The sequence below is a fragment of the Strongylocentrotus purpuratus genome, unplaced genomic scaffold, assembly GCF_000002235.5.
Source record: "Strongylocentrotus purpuratus isolate Spur 01 unplaced genomic scaffold, Spur_5.0 spur5_contig_852, whole genome shotgun sequence".
In the NCBI taxonomy this organism is placed as follows: domain Eukaryota; kingdom Metazoa; phylum Echinodermata; class Echinoidea; order Camarodonta; family Strongylocentrotidae; genus Strongylocentrotus; species Strongylocentrotus purpuratus.
In genome coordinates, this window is record NW_022145560.1 from 627,501 (window position 1) to 636,143 (window position 8,643).

Here is an 8,643-nt window from a genome sequence, read left to right on the forward strand (position 1 = left end):
AATTTTATACGCTCACATTTTCTCAGTTTATATGTACATCTTTTCCATTCAAACTCTCTCACTCATTTATATAGATTTTTTCACGACGAAATTTCACTTTTTGTATCTTCCTTTCGAATCCTTTTACTAATTTATACATGTCTTTCATTAAAAAAAATTCTCTTAATTTCACTTCTCCACGCATTTTTATGTGCTGTGTATTTTTCTTGTTCTTACTAACAGAATTGACAATATAGTAATTGAAAATTAATTGACCCACGTAAAACAAACATTTAATTATTAATGCTACTATTTCGATACGGTAAGAAAATGAATATTCCCGTAAGAGTGGCAACACCCATTTTACAAAATGTATATACATCATCAAACAAAGTATGCAAGGCAAAACACAAACTGTACATAATTTACAAAACAATGAATTACTACAAAAGCTTAATTAAAGATACTATGCCCCTTTTGCAGCCAGCATCATATTCTGTAGAACTTAGCAGGAATTATGAATATGTCATGTATGTCCTATCTGTGAAATTTAAACGTTTGCAGTGTCCTAATATTCAAACTATGCAAGAAAACCCGTTTACTTGCTAAACTTTACTGTCAGACACTATTGAGTGACTGACTGGCTTTTTTTTTCTTATTTGGTAATAGCATACATAAAATGAGCTGTAAACATGAGCATTTGTCTTCATCAAGAAAACACTTCTTGTAATGGCCCAAATTAAACTGATTGAATCTTTGTACAGCATAAAACGTACGACAATTCGGTACAATTGTCTGAAAATCAGACTTTTACTTTCTGGCTCTTTACAACTAATACTAATAGTCGTCATTTTCCCACTTAAAGACAATTTCAAGCCCCCTTTTTAAGGGAAGTTCTAAATTAGTATTATCTTTCTAATGCCGTTAGAACTTAACCTTTTCATTTTTTGGCTTGCAAATGGGACAAAGTACCTTTAATGCTTACATAAAACACATTCATACACAAGTTCAAGTTGTTGCTAAAAGAAAACTAAAACTTAGCACAAGTGTTGTCGTGATCGGTTTTCTCTGATCACTAAATATCGATAGTGTATCTCTTCATTACTATAGCATTATATTAATTCTTACAATTATATTGTATACATTCAAAATACAAAACATTACTAACTGCTAACATAACAGATAATTTATTTGTTCATCAAAAAAAATTGTGAGTGTATTACGAAATGAATATCTTGTTTGTGTGTTCTCTAATCTTCCTAGGTAAGCTATTCCAAAGCTTCGGTCAAACAAAATAAACAGTGATTGTACCTTGTGTCGGATAACATAAATAACACTTATAATAATAATGATATTGAATAATACAATTTGTTAGAAGATAGATAGATTATTTCAGTGAGGCTACTATTCATAGTATCCCTTTTGTAACAGAAACTAAAAAGAAACCTACAAGACAAACGGTTAGTGTGAGCAAACTATAAACTGTATACAAATATTAACTTCCTTTATATAGAGAAGAAGTTATATATTTTTTAAATGATACTTTGATTGCATTAATCCACACACGTTTTACCGAGCAACGTTGTTTCCATGTCAAAATACATTTGTGCCAGATATTGGTAAAACAGTGTATACGTTCGTATCATATGAGATCGACATGCATTTTTTGAATAAGAAGTTACAAGAAGTGACAGGGGCGTACAACCTCAGATGTCTCCAGAATCAATAAATACCCTTGAGCAATGAAAAAGTGCCCCTTTACTGATTACAAATGGCGCCCATCCTAATAAGAGAATAACGCTGCTCTTATAGTTTATTTTGTTCCTGATGTGTTCATTGGACCATACCTTTCCCCATTATCAAATTGCAAGGCGCCTATTACCCGGAATCTCGTTTTTTATTTCCTCTAACTTGCTTTTTTTTAAATTAAGGTAGTTCTGAGAGATGAAAAAGCATTGTTCATTACAGACCCATTCAAGAACTTAATTAGGCCCCTTGACCCGCACCGTGGACAATATTTCCACGATGCATTATTTGTATGTGAAAGATGGCATTAATCTTGCCTTTATTATTTAAAAAAGCTTCTTAGATTAATCTTCTCATTCGCTTTTAAGATTTGTGTTGTTGGGGGTCAAGTTCGTATTTGATACTTTGATATAACGGTTCCACTGTTTTACCCAAATCTGGCGCAATCTCAAAAGCTATGTTGCGTTAAATAGTAAATCGTATGTAAAACATATGTGTTTGTGCGTAAGCAAATGTGTATGTACATGTTAAGATGCATATGTTTATATGCGTATGTGTATGACTATGTAGGTCAATATATGTCTGATATTTTTATCATAGACCCTATAAATACTTTACTACACAAACTGCACTTTTATATTGTAATCAAATATCTTTAAAAACTTTATCATTTAATAAAGCACTAATAATCATCATACAACGGAGTTTGAACAAAGACTCTTGGCAATAAAATTAAGATTCTATAAAAGTCAAAAGAACAAACCGCCACTAATTCTAATCATTAATATGATTATTTTTAAATTGCTTGAATGTGAAGATTTAAAGTGCTCCGTCATTTAAACATCATAAATGAGCATCTCTGTAACAATCTTTTCAGTGCTGTTCATGTGAAAATTAGTGCATGGAATGATTAACAACAAAAATCGAACATTCCTAAAGCTCCGACAGACCGTTACAAGCGATGACTTGGGAAGGGGATTTCCCTTGACCCCATCCAGGCGTTCAGATGCATATCAGGGGTAAAACCAGGTGGTATGGTAAATTGAAAGACATGAATCTAATATTTATATCCCCACTTCTTTCTCGCATATGAACCTAAATTGTTTGGAGCAATCCCTATTCATCCATTTGATAGTTTGATGCCCACCGATCGACGTAACGGACCGAATTAAAACACAGTATGTATTCTTCCGTACGGTCAGCCCGCTCCAGGTCCAGTAGTCCTCATCGGTGACACTCATACTGATGACGAAGTCCTCTTCCTCTGGCGAGTCGATTAGGACCAGATGGGATCCGTATTGGGAGCAAGCTGAAACTGCAGAAGTATAATTCATCTCGCAAGTGCTGACATTGTAGAACGACCCGCCGTATTCATGTTCCACCGGAGGAGATGAGCATGCTGAAAAGATGAAAACAATATGTAAATTACTAAATTTTAAGAAAGTAGACGAATTGATTGTTTGGGTAGAAAGTGAAATATTCAAAGGAAAATTGATAATGATAATGATGAAAATAAAGATAGATAATAATACAATTGTATAATTGTGGGAATACGACCATCAAATGATTCAATACAGGAAGAAAATACACATAAATTAAAGTTTAGCATACTTCATGACATAATTTTGCAATAATAGAATTTAAATAAATTACAGCTTTAATAATCAATGTCTAGATAAACTCTGCTTACCATTGTTCGTGTGAATAACAGAGTGGGAAGGAAGGAGAGGGGAGAAGAGAGAGAGAGAGAGGGGGAGGGGGCGGGAAAGAGAAGAGGAGAGTCGTAATGGCAAGACATATTAAAATGAGGATCAATAATATTGCATGAAGTCATTGCATTGTTTCTCTAGTAGGTCCATGCTTAGAGTCAGATCAAGTTTATTCATGCCCTTGGTTCATTATTTTACCACCCCCACCCCTCCCCCTGATACGCCTATGATGTATTAACTGTACGTTCATCGCAGTGTCTTCCCTGAAACCCACTTGAGCAGTGACAGTTGTAGCCTTCCATAGTTTTGCCGTTTTTACAGAGATTTTTACCGCAATCTGTGAAATAAGTATTAAATACACAGGATAAAACTCAATACTGATAAACAAATTACCATTACATTCTGTTCTGTCTAGTGTGAAAAGGTATATTTGGGGGATTTTTACAAATAACATATAAAAGATAAGCAAGATTATATTCCACGTACTAAGAATCTTGTTTCACGATTGGTCAAAAGTAAATCACGTGATGAAAGATAGTTTGCCCATCATTGGTGAGACAAGCAACAAGTTCGTTACACTGTGTAGATAGGCTACTATCTACACAGTGCAACGCACTTTAATTGTATACGCTACGTATTGCTCTCCTCTTTACAGAGGCGGATCCAAGGAGGGGGGGGGGGGCCCTCCCCCCCCCCCCTTGAGAAAAAAAATCATGCAAAATCACGCGATTTTGACCTTTTTGGGGGTTGGGCCCCCCCCCCCCCCCTGGCGCTCAAGGGGGGGGGGGGGGGGGTGCAAATTTTAAAATTTTCGAGGACCCCCCCCCCATAAAAAACAAATTATGCTCACTACCCCCCCCCCCCCCCCCCCACACCACCATACTGCATACTGTACGTATCGTACACCGTTTGCTAGCTGTTAATTGAAGACTTGTTGCTCTAAAATGACAGAAGAATTTAAATGTTTCCGATGTGGAATATAAAACAGATAATCACATTTTGGTTTCAGGCGATGGCAAACTATCACTTCCTCGGCTCTCTGAATGTATACGCTATCTTTCCTCAGCTTTGCTTTGGACAGATAGCTACATTCATATCGCCTCGGAAGTGATAGTTTGTCCCATCACTTTCACCAACGGTAGTTATTTGCTTACTAATGATAATGCATTTTTAGCAGGGCTTAAATACATCAAAGGCTTTGAAGACATACTCCATAGCCATTTGATACCCTTAACTCTCGCATATACAAAGCACTATAACGATAGCATGCATGCAGCCTTATGGCAGGCTATGAGTTAAGCATTTCGCAAAAAACGCGCACACGCGCATGCGCGCGCGTTTTGACATTTTGCAACATAGAATCGCCGAATTTCATCATATTTGGCACATTTTCCAAGCATTTTGGTACCTTGTTCACTTTTTTCTGACCATTAATAACGGAATGAAGGTCCATTTAAGATACATGTCCGTGCGTGCGAACTCTTGTAATACATAGCATATTTGGGCATAAACATGCCTATACAAAATCCATTGTAGCTCTTTAGGATGCAAGATGACCCCAATTTAGTTTTTCATATTTTGATAGAGCATGAATCGGAGATATGATTTCATGTCTCATTTGACCCTCAATGACCTCATGACGTCATCATGATGGCCTCCGAACTTAAAGTTTCAATTTGCATATTATGACGTCAGCATATTTTTGGAAAATTGACTTTATCTCTGTAAATATTGATCAATTTTCTTCCAAATTTTGTTATGTTCTAGCTGAGACAATGTTCTACAAATGTAATTATCACAATCTTTTATTTTGACAAAGGCATCAAGGCGTATTTTTGTGATTAAAGGAGGCATGTCAATTTTTTACATTTTGCGTGTATTCTCTATGGGACTTGACTTTTTCTCAAAACTTGATTCTACATTCCCGTCTTTCACGAGCAATATCTCCGTCGTTTTAGCTTCGGTGTTGCTGAGCTTCGAGTATGTCGTAGCTGTGACTATAAGCTATCACAATTGTGGCCTTTATTTTTCGATCAGATGCTGGGATCTTGCTCATATGTTGCAATGTGGGATTTGAGAATTCCATTTTCCGTTTACGTGTAATCGCTATGGGAAATGTTTTGGTATATCGGTAACGCACTTGACTTCCGACCTTGAGATCCCTGGTTCGAGTCCGGGCGTTTCCAACAATTTTTTTTCTTCACTTTTTTTTCTTTTTGACTTTTCACTGATCATAAGAATTGAAGACAGACGTACATAGCGAGAAATCATCGACCACTACAGTAAAAAAAAAAAGGGTCGAAATCTTAGAGTTATCTTTGACGCCAACAAAACCAGGGAGTCACAAGTGTCAATCAATGTGAAAATATCATGCTACAGCCTCTGCATCTCTGTGACGTTCGAAAGTAATCTCACACCAAAGGCGGCAAAGCAGCTTGTGGAGTTTGTCACGTACCGCATCTAGCTCTTTACCTAACGACCTCCATATGCGCCAATTTCAGGAGCTACGTACACCTCGCCACGGCCCTCCCCGCATCACAATGATGGCTGAACGTGGCGCTTATGGGCGGGATTTACGTCACAATGTGACTGTAACAATAACAAATCGAATGTAATGAATAAAACATCAAATGGATTATTACTAAAAATATGTCTTTTTGTTATCGTTCTGAACTAATTATATTTACCGTAGTGAGGTGCCTCGCATACGATTATCTCATGACCTGGTGTTGTCGATGATGATTGGTTGAAGACCATACCTTTGACAGTTCCTCTAATGACCGTGCCATCGGACAGCAATGAAGAGGGACACACGACCTCCTCAGGGCACTTCGATACTTCACAATTTATACCTAGAAACATAGGGGGATCTTTATAAATGTGTTCTCTTTCAACTAAATTATTCAATTGATTCGAAATGACACTCACCTTCACAATATATATATGGTTACAAGTACAAGGAGGTGAAAAGCTTGAAAGCAAAGCTTGTGTTAGGAACATGCACCATCAACAAATACAAACAAGATACTTGTAGAAATTCAGGATATGAATGCTTATCTTTGCATCTTGGTAATGTCATCGAGAGTAGGAAAGAAAATACAGAGTAAAGGAAAATCGTGGCGGAAATGTAGGCCTTAGATGATAAATTTATATCAAATTACGAGGTGTACCATTTTTGACCGTTCCATACTATATGAGGTGCCATGAAGCTATTGTAACACCGCCAAGACTGATTACAAATGAAAGTGTACTGAGATATCAATCACCTTTATCATCTACAACTTCCATTGTTAACTGGTTGGTTACTATTACACTTTTCTGAAACATTGATATTCATTCAAACCTGTCTATTTAAGCCACCCAAGAACAGAGAAAGTGGCCACTGAAGACTGTTGGTCATTCTAGACAGATTCTGCAACACACATTTCTTTCTTGAGGAATACAAAATGCATGACCACTATAGACAGCTGGCTGTTATATAGAGATAGCCAGTATGACAGGTTTGACTGTATGTAGAACTATTGATATTCTATTATTCTACTATTTTCCTCTTTTAATATTCTTCTTTTAAGTATGTTTCATGGCAGCGGAATGGTACGTATAACAAATAAAATAATAATAGGTAGGATATTCATTGTCCGTCAGGATCGAAAACACATATATGTTGATTGAGACAAATGTCCAGTGTACGTCGAAAATTTAGTTCTTCCTATCTTTTTTTCCCGACAATACTTGGGCATAGATTTATGTTCATTTATACCTCAGTCACACCGCTAACCGGACCCCAACCCGACTCTTAACCGACCGATTTTCGGCCATTAGGGGTAATCTAAAGTTTGTGTACGGTTTGTTGTCGGTTTGTTGTCGGGCTTGTTAGTGTCACTTACGTATTGGGGTTACAACATACAAAAAGAGCCCGATGTCAATTATGGACTTATGTAGTCTTACTCTTCTAGAAGACATATTATACTCACCGTCTTCTAGCAGTGTCATGGCCATCAGCAGACGGATCAGATGCTAAACGAATCAAACAAACGATTTGAAAATGGTACATCGTCGAACTCCAAATTATATTCTTTCTATTCTTTAGATAGCAAAGTTGGTATATAGGTGGAGGGGGGGGGGGGGTGTTTAGATAATATATCTCTATTATATTATTCACTTTGAAATCCTCAAAATCATTGCCTTCTTATGCATGTCATGTTTTAACGTTTCACCTTGGTTTCCTAAGGGTGTCACGAAATCCTAATCTGCAGAAAAAACTTCTACAATTAGTACATTTGGAGGAACTATCGTTTACTGTCATTTAAATATAATGTTTCCACCAAAAAAGTGTTTTGTCCACTTCATTCCTCTCGACCCAAACGTCGTAAATGGCTAACTGGCAATAATTGCAATAATAGCAATGAACGATTTCCTGCAATTTGTCCCTTACGAGATAATGTTTTTTTGTTGTTGGTTCCTTTCATCCAAATAATTATGAGAATATCTTGACTTGACCATTTTACAACCTTAGTGATACCAGGAATTTCTATTAGACAAAGGTCGTAACATCAAGAGATTTTCATTTTTGAATGTCGTAAGGAACAAGTTTCACGTAATCGCCGCAATATCGATACCGATGTGGCGATCTGAAGATACGTAAGTAAATTGGACCTAATTATATTTACTGTAATGACGAAATTCCTAGCGCAAAAAAATGGAAAGAAGACAATCATTACCGAGGTAAACATGATCCTGATGATGAAGACGATCTTTATCGCCATTGGTCACTCAGAATAAGAGAGTTCAAAAGATCCGTAGCCGAATAATCTCGAACAGACTGAAAGCAGGAGGGTGATTTGAAGAGCGTTTAGGTCTTGCAGCCTAGAAATACTTTTCTTTTTATATGAGATATGGAACCAGATTTTGTTGTAAGCAGGCAAATCTAGAAAGCGTGAGAATGAATCCCCGTGGAAACAATGGACGTTGATTTGCAAGCAACTGATCCATGAGAAAGGTAAATGGCGGATTTTGTTTAGTCTGCGCAAAAGTGCCTCTTCCAGGCAACCACGGCATTACAACTGGGATAATAAATATTTTCAAATGTGAATTAAAATATTGCATGCAAAGTAAACATAATATTTATGGACCCAATTAAATAACAAGTGTCGCCAATGATGTTCATGCCTTGGCAAACGGTGGGAGGTAATAACAATGCAAAGCATAC